We start from the raw sequence: 25130 nt of genomic DNA on the forward strand, positions 1-25130 counted from the left end.
GATTTCATTCTGATTCTAACATTCATAAGTTTCTTTGAAAAGCCAAGCGGTTATTACCACAGAAGTCTTGAATCAGTTAATGCTGGTGCTAGAAGAAAACTGCAGCCAAAAATTTCCTCTTTCAAGTTTTCCACCAGCTCTATTCTTTAAAATAAAATCTTCCATGAACAAGCACTGTCATCTGTCACACCATAAGCACATCTTCTTTGACATCCAAAGCTTATTCAAAAGGACTCTTTCAAATGTCTCCCACCCGTACACCACACTTCTTTTGTTGCAGGCCATTCAAAAAACACTTGAAAAGATGGAGGAGGAAGTGAAATGACGATACAACATATGTAGTGCAAGTACTGCATACATGCATAACCATCTGTAGGCCAAGCTTTGAAGTCCCTATTTGGCAAAACTGCAGCTTCTTATCCTTATTTCCCCAAATACTCGGGAGAAAACCACTGCTTTCAAGCCTGTCCTGGCAGTAAAGAACATTTTGTCTAAAACAACCACACAGCAAGTGATTTAACATGTTCCAGGAAGAACTTGAAAAGAGGAAAGCATGGTTTTAACAGAAATTTTGTAGTGGGCAAGCACTTCTGAAAAGATTACTGATGTACTATTTTTTCAAATATTCTTTTATCTTGGTAATCCCACTTTATCATGAAGGTAGATTTTTTTTTCGGTATGATATCCCCTATACAGTTTTGGCAGCACAAGTCCAGCAGGATCAACATGGGTTAAATTACCTCTTTAAGTATATACCTACTATTTGAAAATGGATGCCTTTTCTCCCTAGCAAGATTTGGGGGTTGTCTTTTTTTTCCAAGAGCATTAACAGAGTAGTAACATTAGTAGATAATGAAAAATATTATACATTAAATGAAACTTATTTCATAATTGGCAAATAAAAAAATGTAATCAACTACCATATGCACATACATAAATAAAACTTCTTTCCAGCTTGCTTTCTTCATTGAAAGAATGTTACTGGCTTTTTTTCCCCCTGCTGCATTTCCCTAACTCAGTGTGGCACCAGGAAAAATCAAGCATGTCTACATTCTGAGCGACTGCCAGTTAGAGACTGACCAAAGCCCTTTCAGATCAGTGACCGTCTTTCCTTGGGTTCAGCTGTCAGATAAGAAAGAGAAATATACTTGGAGCATAACTGCCTTCTCTGCATACTGAGCCATTTGCTGAAAACTAGTCAAACATACCAATAAGTTATATCCTATACATACTGATTCATTTAGAACTCATCCTGTACACAGTATACACCTTCTGCTATTCTCACTTTCCCAGACTGTTGAAGTTACATGAAGAGGATCTACATTAGCAACCTACAGTAAGGAACTATGATGTAAAATACTGCAAATAAAGGTGATTTTATTGTAAATTTATATAAGGTGTAGTTATCAGACACAGGAGGATGGCAAAAAAGGTAAACTTTGATAGTCCTTCATTCCATTTGTCCTTTTCACTGTTCATCTTTTCCAATTACTTTGTTTCTCTCCTATTATTTGAAAGTGACAGTCCACATCTCAGGTTCAACTAATATTGCACAGACAGAAGTGCCTGTCTGCCACTGACAGTTTCGCAGCAATGAAAACTGTGATTCTTAGCCCTGTAACAAAGTTTGCAAAAGTACGTAAGTACTGTATTAAATTAATTCACTTTCTGAAGAAACCCTTGCTCTATAAGAAAATGAGACACTCCCTAGCTTTTGGTGCTTTAGGCCATAGTTGTTCAGTACAAATATCTTTCCTCTGAACATCCAGAATTGCACATGACTGTTTTCTTTGATCTTCAACGAATCATGCATTTACACCTTACATGTACTTTTGGGAAACAGAACTTTCTAAATTTTGCAAACCAAATACTGTTCATTTATTTTGCTCCTTTTTTTCCTCATGGTTGATTGTATTCAGAGCAAAGAATGAGTTTTAAGGGTCTGTCTTGATGAAAACCGACCAATATTAAAACACAGCTGTTTGGAATCAACACAGTGCGGGAACAATTATTTTATGAACATGCTTTTGTCCTACCTAAATACAGAAGCCTATATTAAAATTAGATACATTAAAAAAAGATGAAGGACAAATGGTATACATCAAGGTGAGAAGTGCAGAAAAAAGGAATTAAGTGGAATGTAAGTATCTTTAATGTGTTCTGGTTCACACTGTAGCTGTCCCTCTAAAGAGCTGAGAAAAAAAAAATCTAGTTTGCTTTGGATAAATCTGTTGCTTCAATAAGAAAAATAGGCACAATGTAGCTGGACACTGGTGTAGTTTTGCACTGCTAATGGTTTGAAATTAAAAACAGTTTCTAGAGACTGTAAAGGGAACTTAAGACGAATTGGCTTCCTTGCTAAAACTTGTCAGAAACCTAAATTATGGAAGATAGCTCCAAACTGTATTACCTTATTACCTTTCCAGAGCTTCCTTTGTCATTTCAGGCTGCTAAAGCATGTTTTGGTCTGAAACACTGACTTGTATTTCTTATGATGTGGTAGATATTTGCATTAGAAAAGAAAAAAACAAGACTTGCCATTAGGAACAAGATGGGAAATGAGGTGGTAGAAAAGACAAAGAGGATGGAGAAAAAACAAAAGAATGACTATCTGAATGAATATTTTCCTGCTTTGCCTTTTCTCCTGAAAGACAAAACTGTGACAACAGCAACTTTGTATTCTTTCCCCTCTGAACTGTTATAAAGATCCATGGTGTCACTAATACTTCCTTTTCTCCTCACTAAAATCACCTGTCACAGCAAATTAGTTTTAGGCAATATTACAGTCAGGGTGTCAGGAATTAGTTTGTGAACTCTCCCTGCCACAAGAAGGTGCAAAATCCTTGCAAAGGAGGAGTGGCTGTGATGACTTTGCAAGCAGCTTTGCCAGCATAAGTATGAAGTCAGAATTTGGATTATTCTAGCTGAAACATTTCTGTCATTTGGTGAGCAAAAAAGAGGCAGGAGTAGCTATAATCTAAGGCTATGAATATCACCTGTTACTTATTCAGTTGCTGTAGGCTAACAAACAAATTTGGGATAGATACTGTTACTTGAGTGTTCCAAAATCTCAGTAAGAAAACTGCACCTTGTCAAAGGAGTCTGTTGGAAAGCAGTTGCTAATAAAAGCATATATGTAATGTAAAATTTAAAAAAATCATCTTTAATAAATATGCTTATTAAGAAAAGCACAAATTCAGAAAAAAAAGAAAGATTTAGAACCCAAAGACATTTTATTAATCTGTACACTTTATTAATCATTTCACAACATCCTTGTCATTATACAGAAATTTCAGTTCCAGCCTTAGTGTAGTGTACAGAGACAATACTAAAATTGTCCTGAGGATCCTACCATTTAGGTAGACAATACACAGATTTAAGAAAAAAATAAGTAAAAAGCAATGAAAATGCAAAGGGAAATGAGTGATATTCATATACATTCCTCTTTTCTTTTTCATGTAGTCTGTGAAAAGAAAACATGATCCTCCATTGTAGATACAAGACTTAGGGGTAAAGTGTACAATTAGGAGAATGATTTGCTTACTGGAATCCCAGTACAAAATTTGTATCATTTGTACAGGACTGGAATTAGTCCTTTCCTCACCATTGCTGGTAGAACATAATGGAGTCTTGTCATATTTTCTTCTTCCTTATTCCACTGTTTTCTCTGTGAGAAACTGCTAGGTGTAAAAAATATGTCCAATAGCAGCTGATAGATTAATTTTGTTGTTAATTTTGAATTGGGATCATTTACTGACAGAAGGAAGCTGGAAAAGCTTCAGAAGGAGTTAAGTAGATTAAAAATTGTCAGGGAACTTCTGCCCCCTGCCATGTCATGTGTCTGTCCACCATATATGCTCTTCTAGTTCAGGCCTCATCTCAAGCCCCTTTCCGCTGCTTTTGTGTGAAGTGGATCTACATGTTTGTAGGGCAGTATTCATCCAGAGTATACTAATTTGCACACAAGCAAATAAAATACTATTCTAGCAGCTGGAAAAATATATACATGCTCCCTTCTGACATTTCACTCTCTTCCTAAGTTAAAAATTTAGATAACTGGAAAAAAAAAAATTAAAAAAAAAAACCCAAAACGTGAAACCATCCCTTGACTGTGAAAAACTGAACTTCAATCTAGGAGAGAGGCTGATATTATTTGTATTTTTCTGAGTGCTTTATTTTGTCACATAATTGTAATAAGTTCTGCCTTCTAAGCAAGGGATAAAAGCTCACAAAACAGACATATATTTGATAAGAAAGAGCAGGGTCACTTCCATGCTTTGCCAATAATCCCCAAAGAAATATTCTGTGTGTAACAGAACTATTTTATTATCAACTCTGTCAAATGCCCTTTGAGTTACCATAATTAAACATCAGCTTTATGACTGACTACAGATCTTCCACCAAGAAAATAGAAAGCTTTAATATAATGTTAAAATTCACACTCCGATTCCAGCAATTTCTCTACTGTTAAAAAAAAAAAAAAATTACAGCAACTTCTTGAGGAAAAAGTCTGGGACAAGTCACAAAAGTATGAATGTCAAATGGCTTCATAACTGTTTCACATATGTTCTCTGCAATGATATATTCACTAATTCCCCTTGTTTTGCTGTCACTCTAAATTTACTTTCACATCTATTTTTGAAAAATGGAACTATGCTTTTACATTAGGCAGATGAAACCAGAGTCAGATCCAAGGAAAAATTTTAAGCACAACATAGGCTTTCCATATAGGTGATTGATTTAGTATTTACTAATTGGATACACTTAGAGACTGCAAAAATGGCAGAAGACTGCATGGCACGTAATTGTAAAATCATGCTTAGCTAGTTTAAACCTCCTTACAAAGTGTCGTTTTGACAAGTTATTTCTTCTCAAATACATGGCTAAGGAGAGAAGCTTATCTAGACTGATCGATTTAAAGTTTTTGGTTACTTTTCAGTTTGATTTGATAACTCATTTTGGATAAAGTGGGAAAACCCTGCAGTTCCAGAAGTCAGTCATTAGAAACACTGTAATGACTTCACCTAGTTCCACTAGGCATGAGATTGGCCTCTGTTTTGTGCTTCTTTTGCTTTAGAATCTTTTGATTTTTGAAACTGATTTTTAAGTGAACTACATTAGATGCTTTTCTAGCTACAGTGGTTAAATTCGGAAAGTTGTGTGGGTTGACCCTGAAGTTGTTTCTCAAGAGCAGCCCAATGCAGATGCCCTCTTATGAGAAGCAACTTTAAACAAAAGGTTACATTGGGGAGCTTACTTTTTTTTGATGGTGAGATATATCTCTGGGTCTAACACACCTTAAACCATGTTTCAAAATTTTTCCATTCCTGGAAACATCAACCTACTCGAAATTTTACTTCCACTGTAGAGTTCTCCAAAATAATCACAAAAAGATAGCAAAATAGATATAATCCTGAAACAGCTACCCTAATGCAAAATACATTTCCCCATTTATTCTCTCAGAGTGCCCTAATCTTTCGATACACAAGACTGAGGTGTTATCAAAGGCAAGTGGAAGACCAGTGTGGTTTTGGTTTTGTAACATGAAATTTAAACATGCAAATGCTTTCGGGGGTCTTCTGCATTGATAAATATTTCTTAGTATTTCATCTGCAATTAAATTCTCCCTCTGAGGTTTTACAGAACAAACTAATTCCATACATTTCAAGCATTTTATAGATTTTATTAAAAAACCAAAATCCAGGCAAATGTATTCTAAGCAGGTGTAATTCAGAGAAAAATTGCTAACAACTTTATCCAGTTATTTGAAATGAAACAATGCAAGAATCAAAGAATAGGTCAGTAGGCTCAGATGATGAAACATCCCAATTAATGAGTGGCTAATTGATTTGAACAATGAGGATGCCCATTAAAGTAAATTATTTTGTTAGCTTATTTTGAAAGGAATTAAGAGACATACATTTTGTTTTGTTTTGCGTTTTTAATTTAAGAACTCAGCTTGTGTCTTAGATGTCATGATCCTATACAATGTAATGAAACTTAAGGTGCCAACCCTCACTCTGTGCTGTACCTCACAGCCTTTTAGAGGTACCCCTTCGGAAATACTGAGCACAGAGCCTTATGACCCATTTCCTAATGCAGGAGTGTAAGCAATACACAGCTCAGAACAAGCACAGGCTTTGAGGTGTTGCATTAACCCCAACACAAGTTAACTGGTCTTGAAAGAACACATATTTTGTGCAAAGCCAAAAATTTATTTTGGGTTCAGTTAAAGTCTTAATAGTCTAGCTGAACAATTATTATTTGTCCAGTCATAATGACATTAAGCCTCAGAGTCTAAATTATCTAGAAAACAAAACTTCACTTTTAACAAGGTTTAAAATTATTAGAGAGGCACATACACACTCATACACACATACTCTCTCTTAACATCCTCACCTTTTGTCCAATGTTAGGCTCACCTTTCTGTGCCACTCTAGGTCTTAGGGTCAAAGGCATCAATCTTCACTAAGAAGGTGGTGGGGAGTATGGGTTTCAGAGGGCCATCAGCACCCCTAACTCCTCCACACGGGAAAGTATGATTTTGACAGAGGTGTATATTCCTCCTCATTTTAGGGTCTAATTTTATGTATTTTCTAAAATTTTCTAAACTTTGTTCTTTCTTCACTGGTCTTCATTTCCACATAACCTCCAAATTTATAACCCCTAAAAAAGTTTTGCCCTGCTCCCAGTGTTATATCCCTTTAATGACTAATATTTGAGTATTGGTGAGTTGTTCACAGACCTGGAACCTCTGCCATCCTCTCATCTACGCACTTTCAAGGCCTCTCTTATCACACCTTCACTTCTCTCCACTGGGTTTTATTCTAGGGTCACAGTTTATTCTACACAGACTCACTTGAGTTTAGCACTTACTAGTTACAGATATATATCAAAATTATTACAAGAATAGGTGTTATGTCATAATGTTGTACAAAAGTAAGCTAAAAATAAAACAAATTAAGTAATACTTACCTGGATGTTTGACAACTGCTGTTACAGTCAAGTCAGATAAACAAAGCTCCAGACCAGGACAAGTGTAGATGCAGTGGTCCTGCAAACTCACTGTCATGAGGCCTTCGAGATTTTGGATGAAGCCTTTGGCTTTCCAATAGCAATGGCAATACCATATTTGCTCAGCTACAGGATTACACAGAGAGAGGAATTAAGTCTGTTAACATCTAAAATTAATATTTCACACTTAGGGCACTTAGAATAGGCTACCATGTGATAGGTTTTGTTCACCATTCTAAGAATTATTTGTACATTTTAACCAATATGTATTTAATGCTAATGTACAGAAATATTCTTCAGTGAATGCAAACTACAGCTCCTGGAAAATGCAAAAATCTTCTGCCTGTAGAATCATGCTACCAGTTGTTGATCTAGTCAAGCCTCACATTTTCCTCACACAAAAAAAAGGAGGACTAGACAACTGCAAAATAAGAATAGAAACTGCTACGACTGCCTATAGCTGTTTGATTTTTATTTTATTCTGGGCAGGTGTATCTTGCTGCTGGGAGGAAAATGAATTTAGGCAAGTGCTTTATCTCCTAATTACTGTTTAATAAGGAAGCAGAATCACACAGATGGAAATATTTTTTTCCTCTTTGTTTGTGAAAGAAAGCACACCAGAGAATGACTTCAGGATAAGTCTGAAATGCACAGTGGTGTTTCTAAGTATCTGCTAAAGGAGCAGATTATACTGTTCTTCCATTGTTCTCCCTAAACGCTTCCTGTGTAGTTAACACCAAGTAACTTCTCACACTGTGAACATATGAGTTGTTTGGGATCTACGCGTGGAAGAGGAGCAGGTGCATGGCCCAGGGGTCTGGAACCCAGGTTCCTAAATGTTAGTCATTGCAGCACTTGGTGTTATGTCACCTGCATCCTCTTCGGCTCTTTTCCCAAATTCCTCACAGTTCATGGAAAATGAAGGCAGGTAAAAGATTGTCTTAATACTTTCACTCAGAAGTTTAGAGAGAGAAATGAGATCCTTAGCTCAGTTTTATCACCCCTGAGCTGACCTTAATCTTTTAGTCTACAAGACCTGCAGGCTGCCATGGAACTATCTTTCCTTTTATTTAATTTGTGTTCTTTATCTGTAGGTTTACTACAGTGAATAAAACTATAATTGTGCTTATCCATTAAGCAGGACAGTCTAACTAGGTGTGTAGTGGGTGGCATCGCCTAGGGTGGCATCACTAAGAATCCATGAGACAATGAAAAATTTTAATTCGAATTCTGATTTCTTTCTCCCATGGTGTTTGTTGGCAAAAAAATGTCACTTCTCATCCCTACTGTAATTTGACAGAAACAAAATAGTTCTATTAGGAAATAGCATATTATATATAATTAAAACATGGAAAAAATACTTAGTGATCAGAAAACATTTTTTCTTTGTGATTTATGAGTCCTTTTAATGTTATCTATTAAAAGTAAATATTTGCTTAAGTGATCTGTGACAAGTTTTCATGAGGTTTTATAACATACTTCTTTATAAGACTGAAGACAAAACAACCATGTACTACATGTAGAATGCCTAGAGAAACCCCAAACTCAAATGTATATAGAAACCTATGGATCCATTTAATTGATATTTTTGTGTATGGCCTGATCCAAAGCCAAATGAACTTTGGAATTGCTTTCCATTGACTTCAGTAAGCCTCAAAATATGGTTCTTACTTAGTGGCTTTATTGTGTTTGGGTCCAAATGCATGAAATTACACATTGCTTAAGTGTTTGCAGACTGAAGTCCAAGGTTTTATAACACCTTCTCTACAGTCCATACTGTGAAAGTCTGAGATTTGTATTAATGCTAATTCAACTTGGAAATTATATTTCCTATGGAAATATTTTTTTTCTGTCCAAAAGCCACCTATTTTATGTGATTGTCATACTATATACTTTGATATATCTTGAGCAATTTTTGCAATGTTAAAGTAAATTTTGAAGAAGCTATCACAAATACTTTAAATGGACTGGAAGCTTGAGCTTGTACTTACAGATCATGTTAGAATACATGCTGTGGCTTTCTCTCCATCTTATTGCACATTTTGTAAACTTGTTTTGGCTGAAGTTTGATATTGGGAGTAGGGGGGGAAAGTATCAACATTATCTCTAAAAAAAACCCAGTTCATTTGAAGATTCTTGTCTTCTATCCAAATATACATTCAGATTAAAGTATCTCTTCTACAAAAATAGCTTTATATTTATGATAATTAAAATATTCCCAGACAATTCTGTGCTACATATTCTTATAGAAAAAATTTGTTTGTGGTAGCAAAGAGATAAGAATCATCTGGATTCAGTTTATAATGGTGGGATAGTAAGTCATATTAACAATGAGAACTTTTCTACATTCAGCTAAATCTAAACTGTTTATCCTTCCACTAGACATGCTTGAATTACTGCATAATCATTTCAATGTTTCAATTTTTTATAAATTAAAGTACAGTGGCAAAAGACTAAGAATTGTTTCAGTGCTTTAAACTTAAACAAAGTGTTTTTAAAAATATAAATTGCATCTAAAAGTCAGGTCTCTATTCAATATTTTACCATTTTTTTGTGAGAAAACTAATGAAACTACATCTTATTTAATAGATAAAAGTTATAAAGGGGAAGTGAAATGCTTAAGGTCACAAGATGCTTATTAGAAAAGGTGAGAATCAAGATTTCTAAGTCACACTTCAATCTTTACTGTTAAAACATGCTACCTCATAGGACAGGAGAGGAAATGGAAAAACAACTACCTACTCTTTTCATGAAAAAACTTATTTTCTAAAAAATACCTATATGTAACATTTCCAGAAATAGCAATGCATCACATACTGAATATCTAGTGAGTGTCAGACTGAATCCGAACTCATTCCTTTTCAGTCTTCTTGATTCTCACAATGGTAAAACACTGGACAACAGGAGTAGAAACAGAAAATATTCATCTGTAATTTTTTCCCTAAACATCTTTGTAGGCCACAGCTGAAGGTGATGAGTATGATGGATATAAGAAGTACTGCCCATTCCACTACCTCTTCTGTATAGTCTTCAGAAACAGTAGTGAGAACGGTATGGTGATGATAAGCATAGCAACAGTGGTCAGCTGTGGCATCATGGAGGTGTCGGTCCCTGCCAGGGTCGCCTCTGCCTTCTCCTTTGATGGGAGAGGGTTCAGGAACAGCTTTAAGAGAATGAACAGCTTTATTTGCTACTGCTGAGGCCAGCAGTTCTTCCCTGTATGGCAGGAAATGGATGGGTTGACCTTTTTCTCTGTGGTCATAACTCCTGTTTGTTTTCCCCTTAGAAATGAGTATAAACCATCTCTACAGGAATCTGGAGAGAAACCAAATTATTATGGGAGACAACAGGTGGGAAAAAAAGGTGGAGGGAGGGGAAGGTCTTAATGGGTCAAAAATGTAAAAAATGAGGAACAATGGGTAGACACTGAGCAGAGCACCCTTTACAGGCCTAATGGTGTTCTACCTAGAGATGAGACAAGGAAAAAATAAGTTTCACAGTTAGCAGGATCCCTTTCTTTAATCTTTTCTTCTGGATGGAACATGGTAGTTGTCTAGGACTAGAACAAGGTCGGTGAGAAATTCATTAAAATGACATTGTTGAAAACTGCAGAGTGGCTTTCCACTTCCATTCCTATTTTCTGTCAGAATACAGAGTGAAATAAGATATTTTTCTGAAATGAGAGACACTCAAATCAGCTGAGTCAGAAAGATTTGAAAGCAAATCTTTTGTTGCACAAGTGGGGGCTCAACAATTATCAATGGATTTCTTGGTTGTAACACAATACGTTCTCCTTTTGGAACCTGCTTCTTCCCATCCCCAAGGTTTGTTCATATTTGTCATTACCAAGGAGTCTTCCTGTCTTTACCTACATTGCAGGCTCCCTACTTTTTATGCCTCGTTGTGTACCTGCCCACTTTGCACTCCAGGATATGCTATCAACAGAGTTATCCTTAGTTACTCTAAAAAAGGAACAACCTTTTACTCAGTCTTACTCAGTCACAACTCAATTGTAAGGCAAGACAAGCAGGTGATTTTCCTTTCTGCTTCCCAAACTTAAAAAAAAAAAAAAATCATTACACATATAGTAAACAGTGCCAAAACAAACAGAAGTTATACCATCTATTGCACTGGGCAAGTATGTAGTGAAAACAGGTTTCAGTTAAGTATAGATAAAGAAGGACTACCCTGCAGCAGGCTACAAAAAACAGAGCCTATGCTTTGTATGAAATAGAAATAGATGAGAGTGGTCTTCAGAAAACTTCTAAGGGAAGTTGCAATATGATTCAGTGCATTCTTGCATACAAAGACAAGAGAGTTACTAAGGGGGACAAATCAAGCATATACAATCTTGAACTTCTTGTTGCAAGCAGAACACTCTAGATGAACATCTACTTTCCTCTCAGATAAAACAGATTTTGAACAGTTCAAAATAGTATTAGACTGTACTGATTTGTTTGAAGGAATTGAAAGAAAGAAGGACATCAACTGTGAATTCTTATTCTTAAGAGTATGGCAGGGACACTCTAATGATCTACTGCAGAAAACTATTATCTAGCCTTGTTAGCCTTGTTCATTCTTTATGAGTTTAACGACAGTATAGTATTGTCCTCTTCAGGAAGCAAACATTGCTTTTTAAAACCTTCTAGTACAATACTTCCAAATTCCCATGCTAGGAAGGCACTGCTTTTGTAAACAGAATAATCCCATTTTACCCAATCAAACTGTTTATGTTCTGTAACTAGCTTACTCCTCTTCAGTATTAGGATTATTCAGTCTTGTTCTGATGAAGAAGTTATGCCAATAAGACATACGGGGGTGGTGGTGGTGGGAATTTTCTGAAAGGCATTTAAAGTAGAAAAAAAACAATTTTTGATCTTTACAGACCACCAAGTCTTATCATTAATATATATAAAATTTATAAAACTCTGAATTATGAGTTTCTGAATAATATACAAACATTAGTTTAATTCCTGAGGAGACTCTTAGCAGAATACTGATAAGTGCCCAAGTGTAATACTGAAATGCCATATGAATGTAGTTTAAGATAACAGCTGTGTGCGTCATAACATTAAACTTCTCTGACCATGTACTTGCAATGAATTCTAAAGTTGTGAGAAGGGTGAGATGCATAAATGGCCTGACTCTAGAAGATTAGAGAATGAACCAAATCAAATTTCTCACAAATTAAGTGTAGCTTATAAGTAGTGCCACTGCAGCCAGTAGGCAAGTACAAGTTTGTAAAAATATATAATATTTGTTATTCTAAATCTTTCACATATGTAAATTCATGAATGTGACAGTTCCTTTGCCCATAATGGTTAATTGTCCTTTCCACAATATGTCGCCCAATTAAATGCACAATTTTTTCACCAAACCAAACTATTTCTCAAAATATGATGCCTCATATAAGAAGTCACCTCAAAGTCAGAAATAGAATATTATACCACGGATAATAAAGATAATCTTACAGTTAGAAAACTCAAATTCTTGCTCAGGATGAAACCTTGTGTAAAGCCTTGTTTGTTTAAGGGATAAGTTAAGACCTTCTGGAGCATATGGGAAGTTTCATTTCATCCAAATTTGGAATAGACCCTGACTTGTCAAAATTAAATAATTTCTGCCAAACTCCTCTGTCACACAAAATATTCTGGCTCTCCTTTATGACTTTAAGTGTTTTCTTGCATGTTCACCGTACAGAAGACTAAAAGAAACATTTTATTCTTGGGAATCTAATTAATCCTATCTTTATAAATAAATCTTCCTTCCTTTTTCAGCTCCAGATCTTTCTCTCCTGGGGTTTCCATATCACTTTTGTTCCAAGATTTCAGTTTACAACTTCTCCAGTTCCTCCCTAATCCAGGAAACTTTCTCCAATCTCACAGAAGCTCATGAATTCTCTAACAACATTTTTTTCCCACAGCTTTCCTTCCATTTTAGTCCCTTAAGTGTTGTGTATGTTAGTAATTGAAATGAACTAGGGACCACTTACTGGTCCTGAGGCAAATGGCAGAGCATAGTTACTGCCAAGATTGCTAAACTCTTATTTTCCCTCATCCTATACCTCTGGGGAAAAAAAAAAAAAAAAAAAGCGCCAAACTGGCACTGTCCTTGGTCCATGCTGTCCTCTAACAGTGGAAGAGCAGAAGGAACATGCCAAAACCATGCCTGGGAACCTCCTGACAATTAAGCCTGGCTGAATAATGACAGGACTGTGCCTGTGCTCATAACTTAGCTGAGTTTTCACTTTGCTCTTTTGACTTTTCTAGTATGGACCTACACAAGTATTTCAGATAGAATGTTCTAGATTACCAGTCTTTCTTGTGGTTACTGTCCTGTAGAGTCTCTCTTGCTCCGTGTTGCAAAAGTTACATTTCCTTCCTCTTTCAAGCTGTGTCATATGCTAAAGAATTCTGCCTGATTGGTACCTGCTCCTGGTTTCACAGCATGGGCTCTGCTCCCATTTTAGTGTTTCCCTGAAAGTTTAATGTCACAATGTAAAGGCTGGCATTTGGCTCTGCTAGTTCTTCTGCAGGAAGACATCCTCTAAGCTGCATTGCAGCTCACCATTTTTGCAACAGTAAAATATTGAGCTCAGAGCAAGGACTCTAAAAGAATGTTACCTTTATTTTGGCAACAGACAGTGTAGTAAATCAAGTGATGCTGTGTACATGTGGGGAGAGTTCAGTGGAGTCCTCTCAAGCTTACTAACTTGTGAGGCTCAAACGAGAGGATATATCCATTACCCCTCAATAATTTAATTAAAAAATAAGGGAGAAGAAACTGTACAGAATTAGAGCCACTATCTAGTACTGCATGTGATTTAAGAAGCAAAATTAAAAGCTCTTACTGAAATTAGTTACTGTACCCTTTGTCAGTGTGGACATGGAATGAACAGCTTGATCTGTAATTTGGCAAGATGTTTGAAAACAAGTTTGAGGGTTTTTTTATTATGACTTTGAAAGATATGTGCATACCCTTTAATATCTATCATGCACTTTAAGCATCAGCAAGTCTCTGGTACTTAAAAGAGCTATAGCCATTAAGTTAACAGAACTAGCTTCTTAAAAAGTATATTTCAAGAAATACTTTGTAACTAAATTAAATAATTCAGAGGTAAATTTGCAAATAATTTGTAAACAAAAGGACTGGAAACAGTAGCTTTAATTAAAGAATATACAGCCTATTTTATTAAGGGGGGGGGCGGTAAGTATCTCAAGTTACAAAAAAACAGTTAAGCGTGACAGTATGCCTACGCAGCCATCTTACCTATCAGAGTTGGCAGCACTTTAAAGAAGTCTGTGAAACATTGTTTAAAATGTTAATCTGTACAACCAGGCAAGCATGAAATTGAACTATGTTTCCTCTTGGAATTGAACTGGCACTGCACCATGACTTGCCCTTCTTTCAACATCATTCCAGTGTTGTATGAAAGGACTGACAGGTCTGAAAGACCAGCACTTTTTTTGCCAAGTAACGGGCACACACCTATTAAGTGTAAGCGGAAATGATGCTTGAAGAATCTCATCTTCATATTGTTAGTGCTATCTGTAGCCATAGAGGGGGGTTTATTTTTTTACTTTTTATGAGTATTAGTTTTTATTGTTTCATTTATGAAGAATTCAGTGAGGTCTCCTTGAAAGCAGAGACAATTCTTTTGAAGCTTAGCAACAGGGCTGATATGCTAAATAGATGTTTATAATGTTGGCATGAGTTGAGCAATATGTCATTTCAATTATCCCTTCAAAATTGTTTCCCAGTTATTATTTAAGACCACAACAGCAGCTGTAACAGAATGTTTCTGAACCAATTTTCTACAGTGAGGTAAGAGCCCAGATAGCAAAACAGAAGTGCTGAATTAAAAGCAGTGAACCAGTAAAGAACAAATTAATAAGGTTTAACTGAGTAACAGGATAGTGCAATTTACGAAGTGAAAAGAAATATTGATAGAGGAAAGCAAATGGAGAAAATGTTCCAATGTCCCAGAGCAGAGCCAACCGTGTTTTGTTTTACCATTTGCAATACTTTGTGCATGGTAGCAATGTTGCTACTGGTTAATTAACAGTACTAGTAAAAAATATTTGTGAGATTATAACCTAATAAATGGTTATCTTCAAACTACTTTATCCTCCAATAAAATTAATGTCATTAAGGTGTTTATCTGGAGATAGAAATCCTTCCTTTTCTTTACTAATTGCAAAGAAAAGAAAGAGGTTGCAAGGACATTCCAGCAATTTCAAGAAAAAAAGCTGGGGGTTTTTTTTCTTTCTTTTTTTCTTCTTAAGTTACAATCTTTTTTGCTTTAATTATCTTATTTTCCATCTATTTCCAACAATAGACAGAGTAATAATTTTTCCCTCATAATTGTTGGAATTACAGAATCTCTGCTTGACATTAAGAAGAAACAAAGTGCTTGTTTAAATAAAAGGAAGTGGAAGAAATTACAAGTGAGTCTGAAAGAGACAAAAATAATGTACTAATGTCTCAAATGTGATAAAAAAGATAGACATCTGATATAGAATTTTGAATTATTTGCCCAGAATACTGTTCAGACATTGAACTGATTGAATCAAAATGAACTGATTAAGATTTCTCCTGAACATTGAACAAAGTCTGTACTATATATTCCCTACCTGAAATACATAACTTATTTCAGATTTACCTCATCTGTGGTGGGGTTTTTTTTGACTGCACCCATTCCACTCACCCTTTATTATGTGATACTCCATCCAATTATCGGTTAAAAACAACATTAATAGCAGAAAAATAAATTTAACAAACCTTTCATTCACAGTTCTTATGCTATTGTATCTTATAAAAATTACTTCCATTTCCAGTTTATTAGTAGTCTGGATTTCATGCTCTATGCCCCTCTCTATTTGTCATGATCTATATGTCTTTCAATTCAATTCTCTATTATTTGCTAGTAATAGTACACTTCTATTTAATTTATTTCTTCCAACTCCAGCTTTTTCATATTCCATATGCAAAACAAACATCCTACTCTCATAATTACAGGGTATTTCAGTTATTCTTTACATTGTTTTGACATGGAGTACTCTCTATACATAAACATACACATAAACATACACATAAACATACACATACATACGCATAAACTCACACACTCTACTTGTCAAAATTAGCATAGCAAAATTAAGTTACTGTGAATGCACCATACAATTGCAATGATGAGCAATCTTCAGTAAGATTCACTTTCATTTTTTTCGTATATTTTTGGTTGTAATTTGTTTATTTGAGGGAATGATAAACTCCTTGAGAGATCAAGCTATTCATTTTCAACTAACTTGTAAAGCAACTTGTGCATTGAGCTGTATTTGATGTTCTTTGATAATGAAGTAAGAAAAAAAAACCACAAAAAACTAAGGAGTTTCCCTGTTATTCAATTTTAATTAATTGCTTTCTTATTCCCTTTCTTCAGTTTATTGGCATGCTGCTCTGTGGTTTAGACTGCAGCACTTGTCCACTACTTCTCTTGCTGGTATGCTAAATCAAAACCTTTAGCCTATTTTATGATAGTGCAATTAGCAGAATAGATAGGCACATCTGAACCAATGGCAATTATTTTCTGTAAGGTGAATTCTGGATGAGTAAAAGAGAATTAATCTCTTTAATCCATTTTAATTTATAATTACAATAAGGAAATTATATTTTCAGCAAAAAGGCAAGATATTCTGTTGAAGTCCATTATACGCAGGATCATTTCAGGTGGGAAAAGGCATGTAGAAAAAATACTTTGAAGCTCAGTGGATTCATGAATCACTGGTCTCATTCTAATTATTCCCATTATAAAAGTACATTTACACAAATTGGAAGAAACAATTAAATGGAACTAAGAGGTACAAAAAGTTGACATGGTGCTTCAAATGGAAAATCCATGTTATCATTGAAGCTGGGACAAGCGGGGGGCAAACACTCATCAGTTTATGAGAGAAAGCACTTGTCACTTGGAAAACTAGTGCCCTAGCAGTGGCTTCTTAGTGTTACATGTTATTCCTTAAAGCTGATGATTATTTCATTGTAGACAACATCACAGAAAAAAAACAAAACCACCACACCCCCCCCCCCCAAAAAGAAAAAAAACCAAGCAGGAAACAATGCACAGAAAGAGGAATATTAACTAGACAACAGAACACTTTCAGTGTTGGAATTTAATGCTTAAGAAAATAGATTAATTTGGAAAGCTCTAAAGTGTGTTAGGTTTGGATTCAGCCCTAGCTACATTTAAAAAGTTGGAAGTTTCATGACATATAAGGCAACATTTTTTGTCTTTAAGCTTAAAGCAAAATTAGTATTTTCAACCTGATTCTGTTCTTGCTTATCTTCCATGTTTATTCCAATGGAGTCAACTCTCAGCTTAGTATATATGTATATAAAAAATCTTTTTCTGCCATTCTGGCAATATAAAGATGCCAAACTATGGCAAAAATATTCTTTCCAAGATCATTCTTTATGCAAAAGATTTTGCTATAGTAATACTGTACTAGAGGTGTGGACAGACTCTGCCGCTGAAATATTCTCTTTAATGAACTGATGGTAGCCAAGGTCCTACTAATCAGAACATGAGTGGCATTTGTTTTAAACTACCTGGACAGTCTGGAATAAAAAATATAAAGCTGCTCCAAGAACAGGACTGATGGGATGGAAACTGATTCTCAATTTTTTCAATTTTTCCACTTTTTTATCTTACCTCTCCCTTTTTCATAGGTGTTTTAATAATTAACAACTTTACATAAATCAGTGGTAGAGCTATAATAGCCAGAAGTACATGCCAAAAAAAAAGTATTTAGTAGAAAATGCTGTTTTTCTACAAAATCTCTGTACATTTTTTTCTGATCCTTTTAATAAAAAATTTCAGAAAGGTCAGTGGCAGTAGTAATGAGACTTGAAATGTAGGCTTATAAATATTATGATTCCACTTTACCTTTTTATGACATCTTAGTGCTGCAGTAGAGAGCTGTTTACAAATAGGCAGACCTCTGATTTGCCTCAGAAAAAGAAAAGAAAACCACTAAATATTGCTGGGGAAATAGCTTAAGTAAGATATTTTATTTATATCAGCATTGTAAGCAGTTGCAGTCTCCTGAAAGCTTGTTTAAGATTAATGTTACATGACACGCGTGATCTTTCATTTTCTTTTTTTTTTTTTCTTCGAAAAAGTTGCTAATTTAACTGTCAGATTAAAAGCAGGTAGTATTTTTTTCCTTGTTAACTTTCAGTGTTGAAACAAGAACTGCATAAAATGAAAATGTAGAATGGCTTACTAGGTTTTGATATCCCGTACAAAAATCCAGGGTTCTCTCTGATTAGGGATTGGTTCTTGAAATAGCCACTCAGTCTATAAGGAAACACCAGCACACAAAACTGTGATTTAAGAATGGGAAGTACCACCATTCACTAGCAAAGGCAGATGTCCAGAAAATTTCATGAGCTATTTGAGTCAGCAAAATCATGTTCTCACATAGGATATGGTTGATCTGAGCTACAGCATTTTCAGTAAACGGATACTATAAGGTTCAGTGTAATTACCCAGCCAATAACTTTTTCACTAAGTCACTGATTTCCTCATATTGGCAGAGATACAAGAAGGAACACTGCTGCTATTGGACCTATTCCTCATTTCTTAGGAGGAACAGGATAACACAGTAATACTACTCAATCTGACAAGCAATTTTGGTAAATTTACAAGTAATGTTTGTTTGGGGTCTTTTTTCCTTCTCTTCACTTTGTTAGAATTAAAAATTAGTGATATAGTTTCAGAGTTCCATAAAGAGAAGTTTTCAGTGTTTCAAAAAGGGGAAAAAGTCAATAGCTGGTATTCCTAATATCTTGAAAAATAGTTGTTTCACTTCTTCACATGCACACAATAATTAACAATATAAGAGCTTGTATAGACTAATTAAAGCTATGAATAATATTTTATTTTTTACTATGTATAATAAGAACTTAACAAATTAATACAAATATGAATGATTATGGAGTTATTTGATTTTTTTTTTTTAATGAATCTCATTTTCTGTCAGCTATGCTTTACTATATGTGACTAGAATTGCTACTACTGAGATTAAAACCATATTACTAAACTCCCCTCTGCAATACATACTCAGCCTCTTGTTTTCTGCTTTCAGTGACTTGTTCTGTTCAAACTAGATAAGCAACTTTCAAGCTTCTTTGAAAATGTATTTTTAGGAGTTCTTTTATGGAAAAAAATAAAGGTATTTTATAGAAAAAATGGGGCAATCCAAAACAATAGTAAATGTCTGTGTCATCAGTGCTTCAGTGTCATCATTTATATGTAAGTTTCATATATTTTATTCATGAGACCTCTGGTTCCTTCTCCATTACATGTTAATTCTGCTTCACTCTGTTTGACAGCCAAGACAACCTGTTTCAGATTCAGGGTAATTTGTCAGAGGGAAATCTAAGAAAGAAACTCTGGAAAAAAATAGTTTCCACTTTTACAGTTTTGTCAATGTCAGTTTAAATGGGCAATGCTTAGAGGTGTTGACATGAATTAGCATTTTGCATACTTAGGGAAAGTTCCCTAATGAAGATGAGCTGGAGATTGAAATGCTCATCCGGTTATTATGTTCCACACCAACATCTTTTTGATAGAAAAAATGTCAAATGTTTTGAGCTACAGCAGTGTTAAACTGAAGAAGATGTTTCAAATAAAATCAAGCTTTGCATAGTGCTTCCTGTAATTTCCTTCTAATAGACACTGTTGGGGAGTTAAGTAGAATAGGGATACCCATAGCAAAGGAGAAGGAACTGGAAAGGTGAAGTCCTTTCACACTTTTCCTCATATTTCTTTGTGTATCACCTTATCTTGGCCTACAGTGATCTAAAAAAAACCCCAAACAAAATAGCAAATTAAGGGCGGGTGGGGGGGGAACCCGAAACAACAAGGAGCATTTTCAAAAACTAAGAACAAAAGAAAATTGAAAAAAATAAACTATGTTTAAAAGCTGACAGGTCTGAAAACCCCATGGAAGAATTTTACTATATTTCATTGTGAAGTAAATTGTGGAGAAACCTTTCCTTCCATGGGAAAAAAAAAACCAAATATTCACTAATAAATAACTCAGATACATATAATAAATATAGGACAATATATGAGCTAGTACTTTGGGGAGTTTTTACTTGATTCTGTAAAAGATGTGCCACTAGTGCATTATATTTATATATACAAGGCTTTGAATATTATAACCTTTACCCTTCTCTGATTTCCTTCATGTCTTCCTTCCCTCATGTGCTTTTTACTTTTAAAGCCATATTTATTCCAAGCTATTCTTATCTCTTCAAATCTTTGCCTCACATATGGTATATCACATTTCTTAGGTTTTCTTGTGCATAGATCTATGTGCCAGATGTTCTAGGGCACCTTCCTATTGTCTCTATTGATGTATTCTGTGCATACATTTCAACAGACACCTGATGTCTGAGAGTGTATTTTATATGCAAGACTCATTAAACATATCTTCTTACTCACAGATTCAGAAGAACATTTGAGTTTTTGATGCACTAATTAAGAAATGGAAACATCAGTTATACCATTTAACCAAACTTCACAATAAATTCTTTTCCTTATGCTCATTCAATATAGTCTGCACCCTTATAGTGCTTCACCTTGAGCTACAGGTTGAAATAAAAGATGCCTGCTGATACTGCTCAGTTTCACGTGGTTTAATATAACTACAGAACACTCCAAGATATTCAAACATCATGAGAATACTGGAGGAGTTTGGACAATTTTTTTAGATATATATAAATCAGGGAAATTTTCATCATAGTTAATAGGCAATATCCACACTGCAGCCTGCAGAGTACTCCATGCCACAGCAGGTGGACATGCCCTGAAGGAAGCTGCAGCCCATGGAGAGCCCATGCTGGAGCAGACAGGAACAGTGGCCTGTGGAGAGGAGCCCACACAGAAGCAGGTTTTCCAGCAGGACCTGTGAACCTACGGGGGACGCATGCTGGAGCAGTCTGTTCCTGAAGGAGTGTGCCCTGTAGAAAGGACCCATACTGGAGCAGTTCTTGAAGAACTGCAATCCATGGGAAGGACCCACGTTGGAGTTCATGAAGGACTGTCTCCTGTGGGAGCAACCCCATGCTGGAGCAGGGAAAGAGTGTGAGGAGGCAGGAGCGGCAGAGACAGTGTTATGAACTGACAGCAAGCCCTATTCCCCATCCACCTGCACCACTCAGGGGGAGAAGGTAGAGAAATTGGGAGCAAAACTGAGCCTGGGAAGAAGGGAGGGGTGGGGGAAGGTGTTATCTGTTTTAATTTTTGTTGTTATTTCTCACCATCTTACTCTATTTTTAATGGGCAATAAATTAATTTTCCCCAAGTGGAGTCTGTTTTTTCCTATGACAGAAGTTGATGAGTGATCTCCCTGTCTTTATCTCAGCTCACAAGCTTTTCTGTCTTATTTTCTCCTCCTGTCCTGTTGAGGAGGGGGAGTGAGAGAGTGACAAGATAGGGGGTTTGGCAGCCAGCCAAGGGCAAACCCGCCACAAGGTATTACACCTTTCATAACAATTCTTCTGGCCTTATTCGTTAAAAGAGTTTTAATTTCTCAAAGGAAAAACTATTTCTTTATATACTGAAGATCACATGCCCCATTTCAGGCTTGTTTTTCAACATGAATAGTGGCACAAAATATTCAGATTACCCTTACACAGAATAGGACCAATTAAACATCCTATTTATGAGTAATTCTATATTTTTAATTTCACAGCCTTATGAGTCATTACCGGCACAGGAAAAAGAGGTCAGCTAAAGAGCTTCAGTAAAGGAGGCATTGCATTGTCAATGAGTGCATTACTACTATCTTGGTATGAGTGCAATAGGGTTGACGCAAAAATAGAGTGTATGTCAGGGTGACATCATATGCTGAAATTAGGCAAAGAATACTTTACTTTTTTGGTCAAGGGGATACAGGAGAACCACTAGGCCTAAATGAGTGATATTCTGTTTCAGTGCACTCCTGAAATATCATGGAACTGGCTCCCACTCAAGCTTACCTCTACGTCCATAGAGTAGCACCTATTGTGTTCTGCTACACAGGAACATTAACACTGATAATGAAACAGTGACCAGTGAGAAACTGTTTGGGTCTTATTTAATCAAGTTTAAAAAGCAAATATACTGAAATGACATTTGTTCTATATAAAGGTAGTTATTCATTGAGTTGCGGGGATTAAATTGAGCTACTCCAGAAAATAAGCAAACAAAATCTTTATTTGAAGGGAATTGCAGTTTGTAAAAGTGACATTCATTCTGTCATAATTTAAATACAAGGAACTGACAAACTGAAGATCATTTTTAGGGTACTTTCTATACTCACATACCACATTTTGTCTGCCAGTTTGAAATTTCAATAGCAACTTCAGTCTGCTTCTACCAGATAAGGAAAGACTATGTATATTCAGTCTCTTCCACTGTGTAAAACATTTCCTTAGTTACGCTCCCACGCTTCCTCTCCAGTCCCAAATGCATATTGCATTGTTTCCTTAAGCTATGCATATATAATAACTATGAACACAAATTCTTATTTGTGGGGAGGTAGATTTAAAATTACATTTATGTTTTGTGGGGTTTCAGTTGGGTTTTTTCACTTGGAGATGCGTATGGTTTGCAGTACTGCAGAAAGCTGCAAATTTAAAATTTGAATGGTAATACATTTTTATTTGTATACAGAATTAACTGTAAGCCTAAAATTAATAAAAAAATTAAAAATAAAAAAGAAAACTTTGTATCCCTTAGCAAGTTATGTAAAAAGTTTAAATCTGGACTGGTTTCTTATATCTGATGTAAAAGTAATTAAAAAAAGGTTTCTAATATAACCGCTATCAGAACCTTGGCTACTGTAGGTTTAAAATTACAATGTCATTTTACAAACTACCTTTCATTGCCCTGTGTGATTGGATTTGGCAGTCCCTGCAAAGAAAATTAGTGGTGGAACTTTAAGAACAGTAAAAGAAACATAACAGCTGTTAAGTATATGTTTGCTACAGAGAAATATTTACAGTTACCAATTCATACAATATTTAATTACTTCTTGTTGTAAGTAGCAATAAAAGGAAAATTTATTCTGGTATACACAATAGTCCCATGAATAAAACTTTGTATTATCTGTTTAGAATAACAGCTTTATTACTGCTTGATTAATCAAATTAGCTCAAGTGAATTTCAGATGTTTGTGATAATCAGGTATTTCTCACATGCTGCAATTTGTAAAAAGAGGCTTTTAGAAATCTGAGGGTGACTGTGTTGGTATCAGTGTAAGAAATCCCCCAAATAAAAGTCAGATTTCTTGAGGCAGCAGGGCTAGTATAGAAAGTTACGTGAAATAAACAGTGAAGAGGAAGCATATGATGGAGAAGTCAAATTCACGGCCACCTCTCAAAACCCAGGTGAATGCCCTGACTACTGGAAAGGCTCTTCTGAAGGTAGACCATGCCACTTAGCAAAACAGATCTTTCCTTTGATAAAGGAAAAGACCTGACTTCTGGTCCATGCTCCTAGGACAGTCTATACTTAAATGGAGTGACTGCTTAATATAAAGTTTGTAAACAATCTTAAGAACATAGAAAGCAGGTATTTTCCCTTCTAGATCAGTAGTCTCAGTAATCAACCTGCAAAATGAAGCTTTCACTGGCTGGTAATTAAAACAAAATAGCATCCATTCTCTGCACTGGAGAGCAAGTAACTCACTCAACACTGGTTGTATTTGTAATGTGAAACTCCCCTCCCTCAAGGGCAGAATGGTCTAATCTATAGAAGACACTGGTAAAAGCCTCTGGACACATGTAGTTCCCTTAGCCTGCCTGGTCTTCTTCTGGGAGATTATGTGATACAGGCCACAAAGCTTGATAGGAACCATCATACAAATAAATGGTATGAATACTAGCAAGACGATGTTAAAGTTCTGTTCATTTTCTCTCTTTTCCTCTGTCCCTCCATACTTGTTTTCTTTTCAAGAATACCCTATTTGAAGGCAGCCTGTAATTATAATTTAAAGTCTCTTTTTGAAGCAATAGGATTTAAAAGAAAGGGGTTTTTTGTCTGAGAAGTACACTTGTAACTGAATGGTTGATTAGTATTTATCAGAAAATACTAATCCTTCAGTGATTTTGAAAGAAAAGATTTACCTTAAGTTACTTTTTCTTTAATGAATAATCAGTAGTCTCAAGAATATTCCAAAATGTTAGTCCTGTTTTGATATACGTCCCTAGCACTGAGCATCTTGAGCTTAGTCTCATAGGAAGACTGCAGAGAATCCCAGAGCAAAGCCAAGGTCTCTGAAGTTCTCAGTTAGCAGCGTAGTTCATCTGAACCGGATTAGTCCTCTGAATTTACTGATGCATACAAAATGTTTTCAGTACTTGCTGATACAGGTTACATTATTGTGAGGAGGAATATATAACAATACTGATGTAATTTACCAGTAATTCATCAGATTATGTAATAGCAATACAAACTTGAGTTTTCATAAATCAATTACACCAAAATTACAGACCCATATAATTATCACTGTACAAATTTCCCTAGTCCACATTGTTGTGGTTTAAGCCCAGCCGGTAACAAAGCACCATGAAGCCGCTTGCTCACTCCTCCTCCCCAGCCCCGGTGGGATGAAGAGGAGAAAATATACAGAAACGCTCATGGGTCGAGACAAGGACAGGGAGGGAGCACTCACCAATTATGGTCACGGGTGAAAGACAGGCTCGACTTGGAGAAAAACAAAATCAATTTCATTTACTACCAAACAAACCAAAACGAGGATAATGGGAAGTAAACCCACACCTTAGCACACGTTACCCCCAGCCCTCCCTCTGTCCCGGCTCAGCCCCACTCCCAGTTCTCTCTCCCTCCTCCCCCCGGCGGCGCAGGGGGACGGGGAATGGCGGTTGGGGTCAGTCCGTCATACCTTGTCTCTGCCGCTCCTTCCTCCTCAGGGGGAGGAGGACTCCGCACTCCTCCCCTGCTCCGCCGGGGGGTCCCTCCCGCGGGAGACAGTCCTCCACGGACTTCTCCAGCGTGAGTCCTTTCCGTGGGCTGCAGTTCCTCACAAACTGCCCCAGCG

Source organism: Harpia harpyja, chromosome 4 (genome assembly GCF_026419915.1).
Source record: "Harpia harpyja isolate bHarHar1 chromosome 4, bHarHar1 primary haplotype, whole genome shotgun sequence".
In the NCBI taxonomy this organism is placed as follows: domain Eukaryota; kingdom Metazoa; phylum Chordata; class Aves; order Accipitriformes; family Accipitridae; genus Harpia; species Harpia harpyja.